Below are 19,861 nucleotides of genomic sequence, written 5' to 3'. Positions count from 1 at the left end.
ACACTTAATACACACGTCAATGAGGTGAAGTGAACCATGGTAGCATTATTTTGTAGTTTGTTCTTGGTCCAGTTGAGGTTGTGCAGTAGTATTTGCTGTAAGTGATGAGGAGCTGTTTATCAACCCGCATGCTATGTCATTCATAGGGGTTGTTTGATCATACTTCACCCTGCTGGCCAGTGCGGGTTTGTGAAGAGGTTACCCAGGATCAGTTCAGATCTAGCTCACCACTGAAAACTAAAATGATTTTTTTTTACCAGGTAAAGCTCACTGAGCTATATAGTTTCTTATTCTTAGATTTTTTTCGGTAAAGTCACGTAGGTAATTTGTTAAAATTATTAATTATTAATTAATTTTTCATTTTTTTACCTACGTGACTTTACCGAAAAACACCTAAGAATATGAATCCTTGCAGTCACGAACGCTTCAAATCTAGAATATATAGCTTCTTTTGTTAGAAGCAACCTGGCAACTTATGATACCTCAACGAAGTGGCTTATCATCATCATCATGTGTGAATTTATAGCAGCCAAATAGTCAAAATGCATGTCGATTCTAAATGTGGAGGGAAAAACCAGAGGACCCGGAGAAAAATCCACGCGACCACGGGGAGAACACTCAAACTCCAAATATACAGGCGTCAGGGTCACGATCGAACCCACGACCTCCTGAGTACTAGGCAAGGAGGTTAACATCTCGCCACCGTGGCACCCCGTATAGAAGTGGCCTGACAAATGTGCGTGTAAAAGTGGCACAGGCCCACAATTCAGCGTTACAGCTCTACCAAAATAGATAACAGCCGCCATTTGCCATTTAAGTCGTGTTTATGTCACCAGAGCACTAGTGCCGGGCTAGGTGCACTTTGAGGCCATGTGAATTGTGGAAGGCTCGCTGTCAGGCTGTCACAGGACCAATCCAGGTGTTCGTCATCGTCATCAAGGCGCAGGCCACGCTGCAGCTGCAGTTTCTGCCCGTGCAGGGGCCTACAGGCCCCACGTGGGTGGCCTTCACGGCCTTCTGCAGCAGCAGCGTGGAGGTATTGGTGTTGGTGGTGGTGTGCCCGGCTCCTCCGCCTCCTCCACCATCCCCCAGACAGGAGACGGGTCCCAACAAGAGGTAATTCTGCCGTGATTGTGATTGGCACGGCCTAACGTTGATGGAGTGGGGGGGGGGGCGGTCTGCTGTGGGCCCCTCGCTGTGGCTTATCGCCGGATCGCCGAGTCTCCTTGCTCGCTGTGTGGGTCGGAGCGATATTATTGTTGGGTCTGCGGCCTGATGTTGGGTCGGCGGTCTATTGTGGGTCTGCTGTATGGGTCGCTGTGGTCTTGAGTGTGGCTAGCAGTGGCCTAATTGTGAGCCAACTTGGTTCAATGTGGGTCGCTGTATGTCAGTCAGATAGACTTAATGTGGGTTACTGTGGACTAATGTGGGTCACTGGCCTAATGCGGGTTGCTGTCGCCTAATGTGTATCATTGGTCTAATGTGGGTTACTGTGGCCTAATGCAGGTCATTGGCCTAATGCGGGTCGATGTCACCTAATATGTGTCACTAGTCTAATTTGGGTTACTGGCCTAATGCGGGTCACTGTGACCTAATTTGGGTCGCTGTGGCCTCCTGTGGGTTGCTGCGGCCTAATGCGGGTCACTGGCCTAATGCGAGTCACTGGCCGAATGTGGAATGCTGTGGCCTCATGTGGGTCACTGTCCTAATGTGGGTCACTCGCCTAATGTGGCCTAATGTTGGTTACTGTGGCCTAATGTGTATCACTGGTGTAATGTCAGTCACTGGTCTAATGTGGTGTGATGTTGGATCACTGTAGTTAATTGTGGGTCACTGTGGGTCAGAGCGATCTAATATGAGTCACAGTGGCCGAATGTGGGCCACTGGATCATTGTGTGTCACCGTATCAGGTCAGGCTGTAATCCTGCTACCGTAATCACAGTTTTACCTGCAACTGATCAACGCCCAGTGCCGGCGGCGGTCTGACATCTATGCACGTGCTTTCTGGTTCCCAAAACAGTCGGATGTACATATTTGCCTGGGAAATTAGCAATTTATTATTGAATTAATTAAATGCTGTTTAGAAGTGTCGTTCCGTGATCTCCTGACCCAATGTCCAATGCACGTATCTGCAGGAGCAATAAATATTTGCTGAATACAATGCTCTGTTGGAAGAGGCTCAGTGTCTCATATGCTGAACTGAAGTGAACCCCCACTCCGTTGTTCAGTTATTTAGTTAAGGCATTGAGCGTGTTATTTTATTTATTTTCCTCCCCTTTTGTCCGCCTTTGTCAAAAGGGCTCTGCAGATATTATCCGGACAGTCAGCCTTTTCTGGCAGATAGTGGCACATGAAAGCCAGATGGTGACCAAGGAGTGCATGCTTGTGTTGCGTTCCGGGCATGAAACAGAGAGGGATAAAAGCACATGTGTTTAAAAGTAACGGATGCGGCTATACATAGCGCTCGCCATGTGTCACGCAGAAATGGAAGCTCAATTTTTTTTTCTATATTATAATATCTTAATCTTTCGCATAGGCCATGGAGTTACGGTGGCACCGTGGCCACATCACTCGGAATCCACCGACATCTCGCCAGAAATATCTGAAGGTCAGCAGGATAAGAGCCTGGCGACTGTACATAGCAGGTTGTTATAGCCTTTGCGAAGGTCACGTGGTGAGAGACAGAGGACAGCGCATTAATTCGGTGGTTGTAGTCCGCATCGGTCTACGCTCCCCGCCTCAAGAAACCCACCCTCGCCAGTCAAGAAACCCCAAGGCCCACATCAACTATTCCATTTTTATTTAACCAGGCGAGGCCCACTGAGCTCTATAGCTGGTATGGAGAAGCGACTTGGCGATCACAAATGATAGCTTAACGAAGTGGCTCATTATCGCTTGGCAATGTATAGCAGCCAAATACTCTAAACGGGTGCTGATTTTTAATGTGGAGGGGAAGACCGGAGGTTCCGGAGAGAAATGCACGCGAGCACAGGGAGAACATGGAAACTCCGAATATACAGGCGCTAGGGTCGGGATTGAACCCATGGCCTCCTGCATACTAGGGGAGGTAATTAACATATTTAGCTGGGTGTTGCTGAAACAAGATTCTTCAAATCAGAATCATAAGGTTGTGAGCTCAAATGCCAATAGGTAGTCAACTCGTTCTATTACACTGGTCAACAAAAAAAAAATTTCTGGCCTGGACTTTTGCAGCTGTTCTAGACTAATTTCAGGGTGCTGATTCCAAATCTGATCTCAGATTTGCTCTATCACATCTCATTTTTATGCTATCGGCATACCCCATTTTTATTGATTTTACCCGAAATTAACTCTGTCACTTATGATTGCAAGTTGTTGCGAGTCAGTGACTGCTTTAGTGTTAAAATATGGTGCTGTATTTTTAGGATAGTGTGTTTATAATATCATTTTATGTAGATATCCACATTTATTTAATATTTTTCTTCTGCAGTTTTTATTGAAAATGCAATCTTTGACATCTCAAAAACCTGATGTAATAGACAAATACTGACGCCAGATTTGGAATCAGCACCCCAAAATTAACTTAAAACCGTTGGAATACCATGGGCCAGAAAAAGTGTGTTGACCAGTGTTATTCGTCTTTGTGAAGAAACCGACACCCTCTATGTGAATGTAGCATGCCGTTTCAATATACTGCTGAATGTATGTATATGTATAGTGAACATGCATACATATGTATGTTGACCTTCTTTCACGCCGTACGTAGCCAACCGCACTAATCGAATGAAAGCCTGCTCAGACCGTTGTGCTCCTGAGGAGTGTTTGATCATACTTCACCGTGCTGGTCAGTGCCAGTTGGTGCAGGGAGGGCCCAAAGACCGGTTGAAATATCACTTGCCCACTTGGTGTCAGGCGGACAGATTTCTGGTGCTGCGTGCTAAATCACCACACCACCGCCCTACCCTTGCCAGTGCTGTCATTGAAATAACCACCTGCCCCAATGCATAATTGAGCATTTGGGGCAGGAAGACATTTTGACTGGGATACCATAGACATCACGCACTTTTCACCTCTTTTTTTAAACAATTATTTTGTTCGTAATAAAGCTTTTTGGGTCAGATCGCGTTATTTATAAAAGTGTCGCAACCTTCCACCACCCGACACGGCCAATCAGTAAAAAAGTGACAAATAGTTCACTACTTTAGCCCACCGGTGTGTTGAAGAGTGAATCCACAACATTTACAATTTTTGAGTACGACGTTTCGCTGGTAATTACATCCAGCATCATCGGGCAATTTGCAAGAATAGTGAAGCCCTCCACCTGCTCCCGATCTTAAATAGAGCAGCGGGGTGACGTCATCATTTACCAAATCAGATGCAGAGATCAGAGGTGGAGAGGGGGGGGGGGGTATTGTAATTATATAATACATTAGTAATCAGTTAATTGTTATGATTGGTAATCAGTTGTAGATTAGTAATTAGTTGCAACGTGTATTCTTTTCTTTTGTGTGTTATTTTATCCTTTCCAGATGCACAAGCACTGCTGATTAGTATCAATCTCACTACCTGGCAGGCTAAAGAAACAAGACATCAAAACGACGTGACGTCAGCGACTATTACAATAACCTCGATCTCTCCCTCTCAAAAGGCCGCTTAATCAAGTGGAGCCGCGCGTTTGTGTTGACGGCCACTCGGCGTGTGGGCCACCACCACCACCACCCCCGGCCACGGCGATTCGGACATAAGTCCACGGGGTCCCGCGTAACCTTTAGCATCAAAGCCAGCAGCGCCATTTTCACTCGCCAGCGGATCTCTTAGTTCACAGGAAAGCACCGAAGCCACCGCAAAGGCAGCAGGAGGCTTGAGAATAACCCCGAAGAGAGAGAGAGAGATGGGGGTAGTGGGCCTTTGAGAGCACCTGAGGAATGATGGCTACTGGGAAGATTTTTTTTTGTTCCCCGTCTTTCTTTTATTTGCTCGCATCATTCCCATGGCATATTTCTGCATCGTGCGCCTATAGGGCCCCGCGATTGTGTGTGTGTGTGAGCGCAAATTCAAAGGGGGTTTGGGAAGAATGATTGGGGTCGTAAGACCGTATTTTCCAATATCTGGTGGAGCGGAGGGCTCGTGTTGATTTCACACCCGCAAAAAATAGTGAATGGCTTTGCTTCTGTAAATACTATTTATGGTGTTTTTTGTGCACCAATGACAGATTAATAATGTATTATTTTTCATGTAATTTTTCAGAATGGGGGGGGGGGGGGGGTGAAGAAGTGAGCAAGAGAGAAATACGGACAGTTGAAGATAGACACATTGACGTTTTATGAGGCGGTGGGTTTAAAAGAGAAAATGAATACAAATTCAGCTGGCACTGCGGGTAAACTTCTCAACTCGTAATGCTTGTTGGGATTAACTCAGTCCCATTATCCCTACGTGTTTAAAACAAACCAGTCGCATTGCAGCAACAGCGGAGTTGGCTGAAAGGGTGCCTGCGTGCGATCGGGGAACACCTTTGAATAATTATATTTATCGAATGGTGTCGCTATTTCTTCTCTATTGTGGTTATCCTTTACGTTAGTAAAAATGTAATTGAGCAGAACGAAACCGTAACTGTTCACCACCTTCTGTCGACCACCCTTTAATAAGAGGCTTTGTTTTTTTACACCATAATTGTGTTGTGTGAACGTATTTTGAGTTGCGTGTCTTTACACTAAGCAACTGCTATCTTTCATTTTCACAAGAATATCCACTTACAAATTGCAGGCACGTGTAGTTGTGGTTTACGATTTGACTTGGTTAATAATGTGACAGTCCCTGCGGCTTTATTACAAAGAAATAAAATTAGGGGGGGGGATAAGCCTAACTAAGTTTTGAAGTGGGTCTTGCATGAAAATTACAAATGTCCTCCCAATTGCAAGTTAATCCCAATGTAATTGTGCAACCGTTTTAATTGCAACACGGTTGAATGAATCAGTATATGTCACAGTTATTTTTATTTTTTCAGATTTGATGTGGTGATTATGTTTGAGGGCCACCATTTTAATATTTCGTTCTCCTTTAATTGAACAGAGAAATCGATGAGAAATGTAATGAGTTGTGTGCATCCCTTTCAGGGCACTGAATGCCGGGAATGTCTATGAAATCAGGTGCTGCCATCTAATGTCGACTTTCCGTTCATTGCACACCAACGCAAAAATTGTGGCTGCACATTTATTCATGAACTTATATTTATATTCGTACTCTTTCTTTTTTTCGGTATATATTTCTATTCGCGTGATGGTTAATCGGTGGCGTTCGTTTTTGAAGCAACACCAAGCTGATGGCATCCAATCAAGTCAAATCTGTTCCAAGAATCCTTGGAGCAAACGCCGCAGTGAAACATGCATTTGGCAGACTTAGCGCAACATGGATAATAGCTCAATTATTTTATTTTAAAACATTTTTGAGCCGTCAAATATATTTAAACAGTTAAAGGTGCAGCATTGAAATTGCTTGTTTGTGTAACTGCTGACTAAAGGGCCTGCATTAAAGGGAGCTCTAGAGAACCCCTCTCGAGATACACTTTTACTGAAAGACGGTATAATAGGTTGCACATTCAAGGGTTATTTGTATACCGATTCCAATTATGATAGGGCATTTCATACATGTGTTCTGCTTCGTAAAATTATGTTTCTAGCAGGTAGGCCAGCCTGACAATTTCTTTTTTTATGATCCCAACTATGATTTAAATTCATGCTATTTTACCAGCCGTGAAACTTTATATTAGAATACGCTCTTCTGGCCGATGTTGTTTACTTGAAAATGAGAAATGAAGAGCAGCTTTTTTTATTTAATTTTTTACACGGATAAATTCACGCAGATGCACACGGCCTATTTGCAAGGCATGTTCAACACCAATAGACGCAGGTGAATACCGTATTTTGAGACGTATTCATGCGTGAAGGATTTGCCCAGGCAAGAGATTGTTTACATTCAGCAGAATTCGGGACAGAACACCGGGATTAACTCATTCCTTGCTAGCCTTGTATTATGCAACTTCGCTTTACAGGACGTCACGTAGCCCACTTTCTCAAGTGAGAAATCAATGACGCATGCCGTCGAAACGGCGATCTTCCAGTCTACGGGACAACATCTCACAGGACATCAATTGTCAATGTACAGCGTGGTCCAGATATATTGTGACCCAAATTAATTCTCCAAAAAAATATTTTTTTAAAGTAAGGTTTATTTAAAGCAGAAATTAATTCATGCCAATGAAAACAAATGTTACGGGTCAATTAATATCTGGACCACCCTGTAGAATGAGACCGTAGTTGTCTGGATATTCAGAATTGTGGGTAGTACTCCCCACTGCACAGTGTGCCCTAGCACTGTGGAAACATTGATCTCTTATTATGCATGTAACGATACATTAATTCGCGAACTCAATTTGATTCTTACGCTCCCAACAAGTGCTCCAAACGCACACCCAACAGGACGTCCACCGCGGACAAGCACGGAGTGATCATTGTTACAGCTCGGGACCGCGACCTCGATGGATCGTTGCATCGCAGGACCATGAGTAATAGAGACGGCTTGGGGGAGGCCTTTATCCAACAGTGGTGTGATTAGGAATATCTCATCATAGGTCCGTGAGTGATGGCGACTGCTTTGGAGAGGCAAAAATCGAGGCGGGGGTGTAACTTGTCACGTGACCCTTGCAGCCACTAGAGTTCGCAGCATTCCTCACAGTGTATTTTTTTATAGATCGCTGACTCCTGAATCAAAACAGAATCCCAAGCGTGGCAGTTCATCAAATCGCAAAGTTGACTCATTACAGGCGAAGCCCTCAGTGTACCCGCTTGTGTGGATTAGTTCTTGCTCGAGAGCAACCGGCCACTCCTAACTTCCACCTGTCTTTTCCTTGGCAATTGCCCGTGCGAGCTAATGGGCAGTCCTAGCTTTGTGTTAGTTTGAAGAGTTGATGACCAAGAGTCCCAAGATTGCACGGCTGTAGTATCGTGTGTTGCTCCATGGGACTGCCAGATGTGTGTTTTGGTGGCGAATGGCAACCAAGACCTCTGGACAGAAGATCCCCATTTGTATGAATCACAATTGTGTACAAAGGTCACCCAGTTTGGCAGCCCTGTTTGCCACCTAAAGACAAAAGGTAAAGGTGTAGCCATGCAAATCTCTTGCTCTCGCCACTGTCGGCAGAAGGGCATCTACTAGAAGGAGTTTAATCGACTCATTTCAGGGGTGCTTGGCCTACTCTTCCATACCAGCCAGATGTCACATGATCTGTGCTGTACCCTTTAATACTGCTGGGTGGACAGAGGTTGCAGGGATCCACGAAAACCTTGCCCATTGTTTTGTTTCAACTGGCAAGCCACGGAGATCAAACTAGCAACCTCTTGAATGCAAGTCCAGTGGGCTAACCATTTCACCGTGGCAACATCCCTCGCCTCATTGGAGGAAAAGTTTACGTGAGCATCGGGGCAGCACCCATTACCATTGAGGGCCCCGAGCCATCGATGAAAATTCCACCTCCCCATGGCGAAGACCACTCTCCCCATGGGATGACAAACATTGACTTGCCCGCAACTTGGTGCTCTATTTTTGTTCTTTTCTAGTCCCGGAGGAATGATGGCATGAGTCAATCATCGCCTGACCAAGATTTGCACTCGTGACCTTTCCAACTGTGAGTGAAGCCGCTCCGCTAACAGCGACATTGTGCCAAGCTTGGTTGTTGTCCTCCAGCGCCAACCACCCATGATGCCCCTCACCCCCCCACCCCCCGAGGCACGGCGTTTCATTGATATGTTTGCACATCGATGAATGTGCATAATTTAGACATTGTGAAAATGACTTTATATTAGTTGTGTTTGACACTTCGCATCAATTGAGTGTCTTGACCCAGAGCCGTGGGGAGCGCTGTGTGGCTGCAGGCATTGCCGATGGGTTAGATTGGCACCAGAGATGTAAGGTCAAAGGGGTAATGATGCAGCGCTGCAATTGTTCGCACGTGTAACTGCTGGCAAGAAGGACCATCATTAGGGAGAACTTCTCCAGTGGGTTTTTTTGCCCACTTTTCTACACTGGGCCAGATCTCTTGAAAGAAGTCAGAATACCTACAAGTTACCCCATCACACACACGACCCGCTGATCTACTGACCATATCGTACCAATTTATACTGTTGGGTGGACAGAAGGGTGCGGGATTCTATAAACTTGACCGATGTTTCAACCACCACACCGGGAGATCAGATCAAATAGGTGACCTCTGGATTGCAAGTCAAGTGTCCTAACCATTACACCACAGAAGCATCCGGCACATTTACAACGACCCCTCAAAGCGGGCCAGGTGGCAGTCACCTTGTAATCTGGATGGCCAGCCCCGATTGGGTGGCATGCCCTTGTTCTCTCGCTGCTCAGTGTGCGTGGAATTGGTGGCTCCCTTGCCAATTGAAGCATTTCACTTTTGTGCTGTCCGTCGAGTGCTAAGCGTCGCACTGATACACTGGTGTTTCCTGAGACACGGATCACCGCACTGGGTAATGCGAGTGTGACAAACAGGCTGCTGGCACTCAAAGGAGCAGCTCTGTGGCTCATCCTATTTGCAAGGAATACAGCCAAAGAATAATAATATCGCTATTATTGTTGCATGTTGAAAAGTCAGGCCTAAGGATTTTCTGCAATCAACCTGTGATTCTTTAATAGGCAAAGGTGCGTCCCCTGAAGTGTATGTTTAATGCTACTGCTGGTGAAGGTGCCTGTACTGCAGGTGGCCACAGAAGGGCTTCTTGGAGGTTATTTGGCCTAATCTTCCATGGAAGAGGTGAAAGTGCCTGCCAATCTTTAACAAGAAGGATAAAAATCTTGCATTATTGTACATGATGGATATTTTGGAATGTTAAGAACAGATGTGATTATTCTCAAGCGCAAGGCCATTTCAAAGGAGTTTTGGTTCATAATGTATTCTTTGTAAAATGGCGCAACATTGATAGACGAGTTAATACAACAAAGAAGCAGGACAGTATATTGAATATTATTGGCAATTTTTGTCACTCTCAAACCCTTAATATGATGCCTATTAAAATGTTAAAATGTAATTTGGTTTTACAGAGTCCTAATTGGAGGGCCAGGGTTACCGTGTCGGCACTGTATGCGTTAACCTCTTTCGTCCTCTAATCGGCGCTAATTTCATTAAAATGAACTAATTTTCGTTTACTTTTTAATGCACAAGGACAAAACATGGACACAAATAATCGTTTCGTGCATAATTTTGCGGCGAATTAAAATAAGCAAAGCAAATGTGACGTAAAAAAGTGTTGCAAAAACGGCGGATTATATTCCATTTTCATTCCGTGACGGATGTAAAAAAGAAATCCTTGCAATTTGTTTTTTTTTCCCATTTCAGCGCTGCACCAAGGTTACGTGGTTTTGTGGCCTGGTCGCTTCTGAAAAAGAGCTATAAAGCTCAGTGGGCCTTACCTGGTTAAAATAAAAACATAGTCTAGTAGTTACAGTTTTACATCTGCTGGGAATTTGTCGGCTAATTTTCACGAAACCCTCAACTGAGCCTCAAGACGCTTTTTTCAGGGACGTCCTGCGATTGGGATGTTTTGGAGAATATTTTTTTTTATTTGCTATGCTATGGGCAGTACGGTGGTGCAGTGGTAACACTCGTGCCTCAGCAAGAAGGCACTCGATTCTACTCCCAACTTTAGTGCCTTTTTCGCCTGGAGTTTGTGTATTCTCTCACTGTTGTGCATTGATTTCATTCTGGGTTCTCCGATTCCCTCCTATAGCTAACTGAAATAATATACAGTTCAAGGTAACTGATGTTGCCCAAACAGCCCATTGCTGAAAAATACCTGCAAATTACAAAGTTGTACTGACACAAAGCAACATCCTCCGCCCAACTGCGAATCAACTTTGCAGGACCCTCCTGAAAAAGAGTATTGAGACTCAATGAGGCGTTCCCAGGTACAGTATACCTAGTGGCTATGGAGACAATACAGTACTGCGCTGCTTTGAAAACGTCTTTGCATTGTGTTCAGTTGTGTGCAGTGAAATTAATCACATTCGTTCACGTTTGTTGAGTGTGTTGCCAATTGGTTCGCATTATTTTAAACAATTAGAAATTTTGTGAGAGCAATAATAACAGCATGTGTGCGGCAAGGTCCCGCAGTCTGGTCTCGATATATTATTATTATTTGCAGATCAGTGAACAAGGTCACTCTGAAACGTTTTATCAAAAGAGCGTGTGATCATTGCAACGGAGAATACATTTGCTCACTCGTGAAAAAGCAAAAAATAATGTTCCAACCAGCTTTTAAGCCACTTCCAAATCAATTTATGTATCACTTCACACGATCTCAGAACATAATGTGTAAAAGCTTTCGCCAACATTTCCATATTGAGTAAATAAATGAATGCGTAAATAATGCTATAAATAAACGTTATTCATAAGAGACGAAGCAAAAAAACAGCCCGACTCCACCACTGCCCTTTCCATCGCAACGAGCCGATACGGAGAAAAATGTCAGCGTTGATAAGGGGCCATCGAGCCTTACCTGGGTGTGGGATAGATATGTATGGGGGCACCATCAGAGCCTCTCTCCGTGGCAATAGTGTCTTGATTGTTTTCTGCAAAAGCCACTGTCTCGTGTTTTTGATGACACGGGGATAATTTGATGGCACGAGGATGTCATCAGGAAGCCCTCGAATTCACTTTTTTTTGGCAAGCTGTGGTCCATTAACTTATCATTGGTTTGTCGATGTTTTGTTGTGCTTCGTATTTTTCATTGAATTATTCGTCTTTGTTGCTTTACAATTGTGCGTGTTTTTTTTTTTACTACAGAGGACTGTGCTTTGTTTTAAACATTGAGTCATTTACATATTCTTCTCACAAAAACAATTGACCTGGTTTCGTTTTTTTTATTATAAACATGTCCTTAGAGTGACAAAACTGATTCAATAATGGTTAAATAAATAACCTCGTGCATGTATATATACGAGAGAGGAAAAAAACAAAGATCCCCGTATCGCCTTTAACAGAAATATTAGAGCTAGTGCTGTTAGCGAGTACATACATACATACAAACATGCATGCACTTATACATACAATCTTAATGTTTATGGAATGAAAAAAAACAATATTGGCCGTAAAAAGATGTGTCAGAGCAAATATCATTGTTAGAAGGCCCTCACGCACAGCAGGAAATTGATTTAATATGAATTGCTTGCTCTGCACTCAATTAACCTCATTGACTCATCTGTTTAGTCGGCGCAACTGCAAAATGAGGGCACGATCTTTACGCTGTTTAATGGTCAAATTTGCAATGGACTGGGTGATGCAGAATAACCGGGTTCAATCTCTGATCATGACAGTGAAAATCTCATGGCAGCATTGCATCCATCAACCCAAAAGCAGCATATTATTTCTCCTGCGCAGGTTTTCACCGCTGCACTGCATTAGCTTCTGGTTGGCACGATGTCCGACGTTTCGCTTCTACATGCTCGGTGCTTCTTCAGGAACTGAACTGAGCAGCTCACCGTTCTCCCATGATGTACACGGCAATGACGGCTGCTGCTGTTACTGGTTGTGGATGTTGATTGGTCTTCTTGGTTCTTTCGGTAAAGTCACGTAGAAGGGAAGTAATAAAATAATAAAAATAAAACATAATAAAACAATTCTCACGACGTTTCGGCCACAACGCAAGCAGCCATCCTCAGGCGAGGATGGCTGCTTGCGTTGTGGCCGAAACGTCGTGAGAATTGTTTTATTATGTTTTATTTTTATTATTTTATTACTTCCCTTCTACGTGACTTTACCGAAAGAACCAAGAAGATGAATCCCTGCAGTCACGAAAGCTTTAAATCGAGATGTTGATTGGCTCAGCTCTCTGGTCAAGGCCCTGACGGTGGCCTGCTGATGCAGTTGTGATTCATCTGGGAGAAAATCGGAGCACCCAGAGAAAGCTGCACGTGCGATGATCACCGTACATTCCACCATTCTGTTGTCGGGCAGTGACACACGTTGACTCATTTGGGTTATAAATGGCCACTGAAATGAAACCGTTCCACATGAAACGTGAGAATCCACTGTCTCTGCACAGTGAGCGCTTGAAGATCTCGCACTGGCTCTGTTGTCATTTCGACAACGTTTGTACGCACCTGCTGAGAACAGTCTGCATAATAAATGTGTCTTCGCTGCAGCACACACACACACTCGCTGTTGCAAGTATTGCCAGGGGATTATTGAAGTCCACAGGCAAACAGATGGGAGATCCAAGCTTCGCATTAACATTTCCAATCAAAGTCGGTGTGCGATTGGATTCAGTGCCAAAACGGGCCACGATCACGTGCCTTGATATATTAGTGGAAGGCGCCTTACAAATAAACGTAAATTATTACGAGGTATGAGTTTGAAGCCAATCAATAGTATGCTAGACACTAGCGGTATGCTGTCCGATCAACGTTGGTTTCAATTGGTCGACGCTTATGAAGTCATCACTTGCTCAAGATTGTCATTCATTTGGCCAAGGGGATCTGCGGTGGGTTGCCTGTCCCTTCTTCCCGACAGACGCATGTCGCTAAGTACAGACGCAGCTGCCGCGTGCGCTGGTAGGATGCGGTCATCTACGTGCGCGTCCGCGTCGCATCGCCGTGAATTTTGGCTCTGCTAAAAGAGACACGAGGCCAGGCCTTTTGTTTTCAGCCCGCATTGGGATATTAATCACACCCGCCAATCTGGACGCCTTCCATCCTGATGGGGGGTGGCGGGGGGGGCATCTGTTGCCAAGTTTAAAAGACTTTGTTGATGTGCACTGATGTGTTCCCGAAAAGTCAGAGTGAGCGATTCATCACAGATTACTGGTTGTAATCACATGAACACAGTCACATGTGGGGTACCCTTAGACTGTAGGGGCAAGTGTTGTTAGCGAGCACCTCTGAATGCCGGCACGGCACACGAGGGGGTGGGTGACCAATACCTCGCCCGACCACCTTTGTGTCCCGAGTGGCGATGTTTAAACACCGCACCAGGTACTCGTTTGAAGCTGAGTCGACCTAGGGGAGGCTCAGGACCAGTTCAGATAATCGTCAACCACACTTTCACATGCAGCAGTAATTTGTTAAACACGTGCCTTATTATAATCCAGTGCAACGTGGCATATCCCACCCGCCTGGATTTGTGAAACTGACGGCGATGAGAACATTTTACAGAAAAGGGCAGTCACAACATTCACAAGTGCTGCAATGGGTGTAGTTGGGTTAATTGGACGGTGGATACGTGACGGTCGGATATGCGACGTTGTTGCCTTAATGTTATTTATCTATCGAGAAAGACTCACTCTCTCAAGACTTTTCAGCCTGCGTTGGCAGGTTTTGTCAATACTTTGTTTTAAGTCGTGTTGCACACGTGGAAGGAATCCAGAGTACAGGATCCGGAGAAAATGCACGCATATGAGAGGATCACACTCACAGGTCCGCACAGATGAGTTCCTGAGCACTCATCCATCAGTACATGCACATAAAATATCCAGTCCATGCAAGGAAATTAATATAGTGAGCTGTTTCCGTTGACAGTGATTGTAAATTTTCAACACCTAACTGCCCAACTTGAACAATTGTCAAGTTTTTAACACTGCCCTGTTTTTTTGAATAATAGCCTAATAACTTTACAATAATGAAGAAAAAGTTTACTTCACAAATGTCTGTCTTTGTCAAGTCCCAGCAGATCGATGATTAATGATGACATTAATTGCTGCATTTTGATCAATAGCTTTATCAACGTAGTTGTCATATTTGAATGTCAATGGTTTTATACGGCTCTATGATTAAATCTACCGGTTAGCACACTGGACTTGCTATCAAAAGGTCGCCCTGCCAATTAAAATGTTTAACCGCAGCAGGAGAAACAATGGCCAAGTTTCTTAAATTCTCCCCTACTCTGTCCACCCAGCAGAATGAATGGGGGCACCATCGGCAGGTCACGTGCAGCGGGGTAAAGTGTGCCTCACTCAAACATGTGAAGACTTCTGACCAGCATGGAAGAGTAGGCCAAATACCCTCTATAGAGGGACTGGTTATCGTTAGCTCTCCCTCCTGACGAGGCCCTTCTGCCAGCAGTGGCATGAGCAATTAAATTGCAGGGTAGCGAGATGTTAACTCCTTTGCCTGGTATGCAGGAGGTCATGAGTTCGATCCCGATCCTGAAGTATATTTGGAGTTTGCATGTTCTCCCCATAGTTGCGTGGATTTTCCGGTTTTTCCCTCCACATTCAGTAACATGCGTTTAGACTACTTGACTGCTATACATTTCCATATGATAAGCCACTTCGTTGAGTTAGCATTTGTGGCAAAGTCGCTTCTGAAAAAGAGCTGTATAGCTCAGTGGGTCTTTCCTGGAAAAATAAAAAATAGTTTAGTTCGGTTCGTGTTTATGTATGGCATTACACTTTAAGAGAGAACATTAACCCAACAAACCTACTGTGCATGACATGCTTGAGAAGGGTGTTGGAGGGAATGAAGGTTTAGTGGACAGACTAAACATCACAAATGTATCCAGGTGATAGGTGGTTAGGGAGACAACCCTGCAATTGCTGGTGGCCGAGCCGAGCGAGAGTGAAATCCGCTCATGCGCCGGTGTGAGATCGATTATTTTCTCATCGGATTGCCATGTATTACTATATTTTATTACATTTTAATGTAAAAAATAATAATTTTTATTCCCTGGTCTATGTTTTCGTTTTTTTCTTTAATACTAACTGTATGTGTGTGTGTACGTTGGCACAGTAGGGGGCCACAGCTGGTGCATCTGCCATTCATCTCAGTCAGTCAACCCATAGCACCTGGGTCTGTCCCGCGACCTCGTGTCAGCGAGCCTTCCACACTTCAATGCGGCCACAAAGTGCACCTTGGCCTGGCACAGGCGGCACGGCGGAGACGTCACCGTCACTTCGTGGCGAATGGTTGGCTGCTGCTGCTGCTACTGTTGTTGTTGTCGTGGTGTGTGCTTTGTTCAGAATGTGCGGTCGAGTTAGTGGTAAATTAGAAAATATCGTTCATTTTAAGAAATAGTGGTGTGAATGTCCCTGCTGATGCACTTTCATCAGGCGAGTGGAGCGGTAATGAATAGAGCCATGACGAAGGGAGACATCCTGATTTATTTATGAAGGCATTTGTGCACAGGCTTGCTAACACATTTAGAACAAAATCCATGCTAATTTGCAATAACCTAATGGAAATACAATGGGAGCTCTTAATTTAGTCTGTTGGAAATGTGGCAGCGTGGCGCAGTGGTAAACATGTGTGCCTTAGAGCAGGAAGTGCCTGGGTTCGATTCCTGACTCGGGCACCTTTGTTATTTGTGGCGATTGGCCAAGTTAATAGAAGTGTGAAAGATCCAAAGCCGAAAGATCTCTGGGTTTGGTCATCCACGAAGCTCAGGTCCACCCTAAACCGCATTCACACAGATCATGGCAGATGCAGATACCTGATGCACAAATGGAAAAATAAAAAAAAAACTCTCCAGTAGTATGCGACTGTGGTCACCCAGAACAGGACCGTAGAACACATAGCGACGCAATGGCCGATCTAAAAAATTAACCCGTAAAAACAAAGTTTTTCACTATAAATCCTTTTTATGCGTGGCATCGCTTTTATTTTATTATTCATTTCTGTGTTTCTTGAGTAAGAGTTTCATTTTTATCACATTGGTATTTTAAATTAAATATGACAATTTTTTTTCCTAAAAAGTGGAAAATTTTGGATTTTTTTTTCACGAAAATAAATTGTCACGCACAACGAGTCTGTGTGCAAAATGTCAGCTCGATTGGATCACGGGAAGTGGGTTAAAAAACGACCGAAAGATTTGCACGGTCGTAAGCGCGCAAGCAAGCAAGCAAGTGAACTTAATATAAAGAATTTAAAAATACGAAGGAGACATCACAGCGATGCACTCCGCTGCTCAAGACTCGGTTATCTGGCTTGGCCGCCTGAATGTGAAATTGTCGTCGTTGCTGTGCATCTACATCAGCCACACGGAATAAGAAATGGATTGAACAAGCATCCCCCAATGCTGAAAAAGTAACCTTCAAAATACTGAGTTGGAATCACACAGGTGGCAACATTGCCCCCCTACTGCGATAACTGGGCAGAACTCTCCTGAAAAAAGAGAGTCTTGAGGCTCGGTGAGTCGTTCCTGGGTAAACACGTGAAATAATCATGACAAATGTAATGGACATTCTCGATAATGAACATAACCTCCAGGTGGTGGATTGTTGCATTTTTTTAAATGAATTGTGGCGGTGCTCGTCATGCCGGAGGTCCTGAGCAGAAATTATTTGATAAGAACCCCCCCCCCATCCCAAGAGATAGAGTAAGATTAGAGAAATGTAGACAAAAATAGAGATGCCATTAGGGCAGAGAAAATCGATTCAGATTTGATATACAGTATATATGAGTGATTAGCGTGGTATTTGAATTCACTTTTAAATATTAATTAGGACTTGAATTTGAGCTGATAATTGATGCATCCCTATTTCCTTTTGTTTTTCCTGAATTCCGGGGTGCCCTTCAGCTGCTTGGGGCCCTTTGCTTGACCTTTATTTGCTTGTGCCTTGCACCGCCACTGCCATTCTAGTTGATTCCTCTGGATTTCTCTAGGGCAGTGGCTAGTAACCTTTACTGCAACCGTGCACATATTTGGCTCTCTTTTGTTAAACACTTTATAATGCTAATAAATACATATAGGGTTTGATGAAACAAAGTAGTTGTAACTTAGGTGCCCGTGCTTTATTTTTGTTTCGATGATTTACCTTCTAACAAAAATCTGGCCACGTCTCGCACCCCCAGAAAGGGCATCTCGCACCCCCAGGGAGACGCACCGCCCAGGGGGTGCGTGCACCCCAGGTTAAGAACCACTGCTCTAGACGAATAATCTAGGCAAGTTTACACTCTTGACCCGACAGACCGCCGATTGCCGGTTCCAATGATTATGTAAATTTGAAGTCATCATAATCAATTTCAGCCATGATCAATCCACTCCTGAATGAAGGCCTCTCAAAGCCGTTACCATTGAACCCAACTCAACACCGATTGAATCCTGGACCCTCAGTGATACTGCACGCAACCTGATTTCATCACTCCATTTCCTCATTGAATGTCCTTTCCAGATGAAGTTCTCGTGTTTTAACACGTATATTTGGTGACTTACTGTACTCGTAACAAATTACATAGTTGGCTAAAAAAGTATGCTTGTAATAAATTAATTCACTATCGCTAATGCATTCTAAGATTTTTTAAAAATAGTCATTGTATATTGAATAACAAATGTTTTTTTATAGATGTAAAAAAAATAAATGCGTCTATGGCCATGGTGTAACGGTCAGCACACTGGGTCTTCAAGCCGAAGTTTACTTTGTCCATCTCCCAGAATTACCGTTGAAGCAATGGCAACGTTTCTTAAATCCCCCCACTTTTATTTTACCCCGCAGTAGAATTGGGTAGTCCACAGTTATTAGTTGATCAGCATCTTGGTAGAGTATGTACGTCTGTACGTTGGACTTCCTTCGCACCATAATTGTTTTATTATCCTTCTATCTGGCAACAAAACTGACACCTTTTTTACGAGGAGTCATGTTTGCATAGACCCCAATACCTGCGGTCGTAATGCAAACAAAAAACATAACTCTGATAATGTATGCACTGTCCTTGAAGTTGATTGGTCCACACCCTTGACAGCTTTCCTTAGAGCCTAGTCTCACATGGGTTGGACCAGATGACGCCAAAAGGCGCACAACTCAAAGACAATGCACCATCAGAGTATGAGAGCTCGGGGTAAGCATTTACACCATTGGAACCTCATTTGACAGTAAAAAAAAAACAATTAGATTCCAATGGTGTAAATTCCTTCGCACCGTACGAAGGGGCGAGTCAAGTGTGGGCAATCCCACCTCATCCAAGATGTTCGTCTGGTCGATGTGGAAGAGGAGGCCAAATACCCGCTAGAGGGGCTCTCTAAAGCTCCCCGATAAATGGAGCACTTTCCACCTGCAGTGGTGTGAGCAAGTACTGCTATTGCTGGGCTGCAACTTCACCATTTGGCTGCATATATATACATTAGAATTGTACATTTTGAGATCATTAATGCCTTAAATGAAAGAAGCATGAGCCAAGTTCCACGCGTATTATGTCCTCTCTCATGTTGAACATAAAATGTGTTATTTTTTGCCCGTTAACTAGCAGTAAAAGATGAAAAGATAAACCCATAAATGTGCATTAAAGAGGAAAGTAAATAAAAACCACAGTTGCAAAATGAGTGGTGTATTTAATTTAGTATTGATTAGCAGAGTTAATGACGTACATTAAAAAAAACTTACGTTACATTTCACAGGGCGATGGTTGAAATTATCGTATTATTTATAACAGACATACGTAGAATGTCTTTTCATCTTTGCGCGACGGTCAAATCTAATTTTAAGAGGCGTTTATGATCAAAACCGCGCTCACGCTCGGCCGTTTTCAACGAACGCTAAATACGATTACGACAAAGGCCACCGGAGCGCGCACATTGATTCTTTTTTGAAAAACCGTCACTCGCCAATTGTTCGGCTTCACATTGCAGTTTAATAAGGATGCATAATTGCCTCCGCTCTAAATAGGTTTTTATTTTGTCAACATCAGCGCCGTTTTAATTAACATGAAAAAGCCATTTCAGTTTGTGTGCGAGAGGCGGTAAATGCATTATTTCCCAACCCGGAGTGCCGGATTACCCGTGGAATAAAACCCGCCCTAAATGTGGCTGAATACATCGCGTCCCCAGAGCTGCACTATTTCCTAGAGGGCCTTCGTTTTTTCCACGAGGCAGATGGCTCTGGTGTTTAACAAGATA

General features: G+C 44.0%; 1 long non-coding RNA gene across 1 annotated transcript in view; it reads right to left on the bottom strand.

Annotated features, from left to right (window-relative positions):
* Positions 1-19,861, bottom strand: part of LOC144948392 (uncharacterized) — a 38,411-nt gene that overhangs the window by 5,657 nt on the left and 12,893 nt on the right. The window lies entirely within an intron of this gene.

The sequence above is a fragment of the Lampetra fluviatilis genome, chromosome 49 (assembly GCF_964198595.1).
Source record: "Lampetra fluviatilis chromosome 49, kcLamFluv1.1, whole genome shotgun sequence".
Taxonomy (NCBI): domain Eukaryota; kingdom Metazoa; phylum Chordata; class Hyperoartia; order Petromyzontiformes; family Petromyzontidae; genus Lampetra; species Lampetra fluviatilis.
This window is presented reverse-complemented; position numbering and strand designations above follow the sequence as displayed.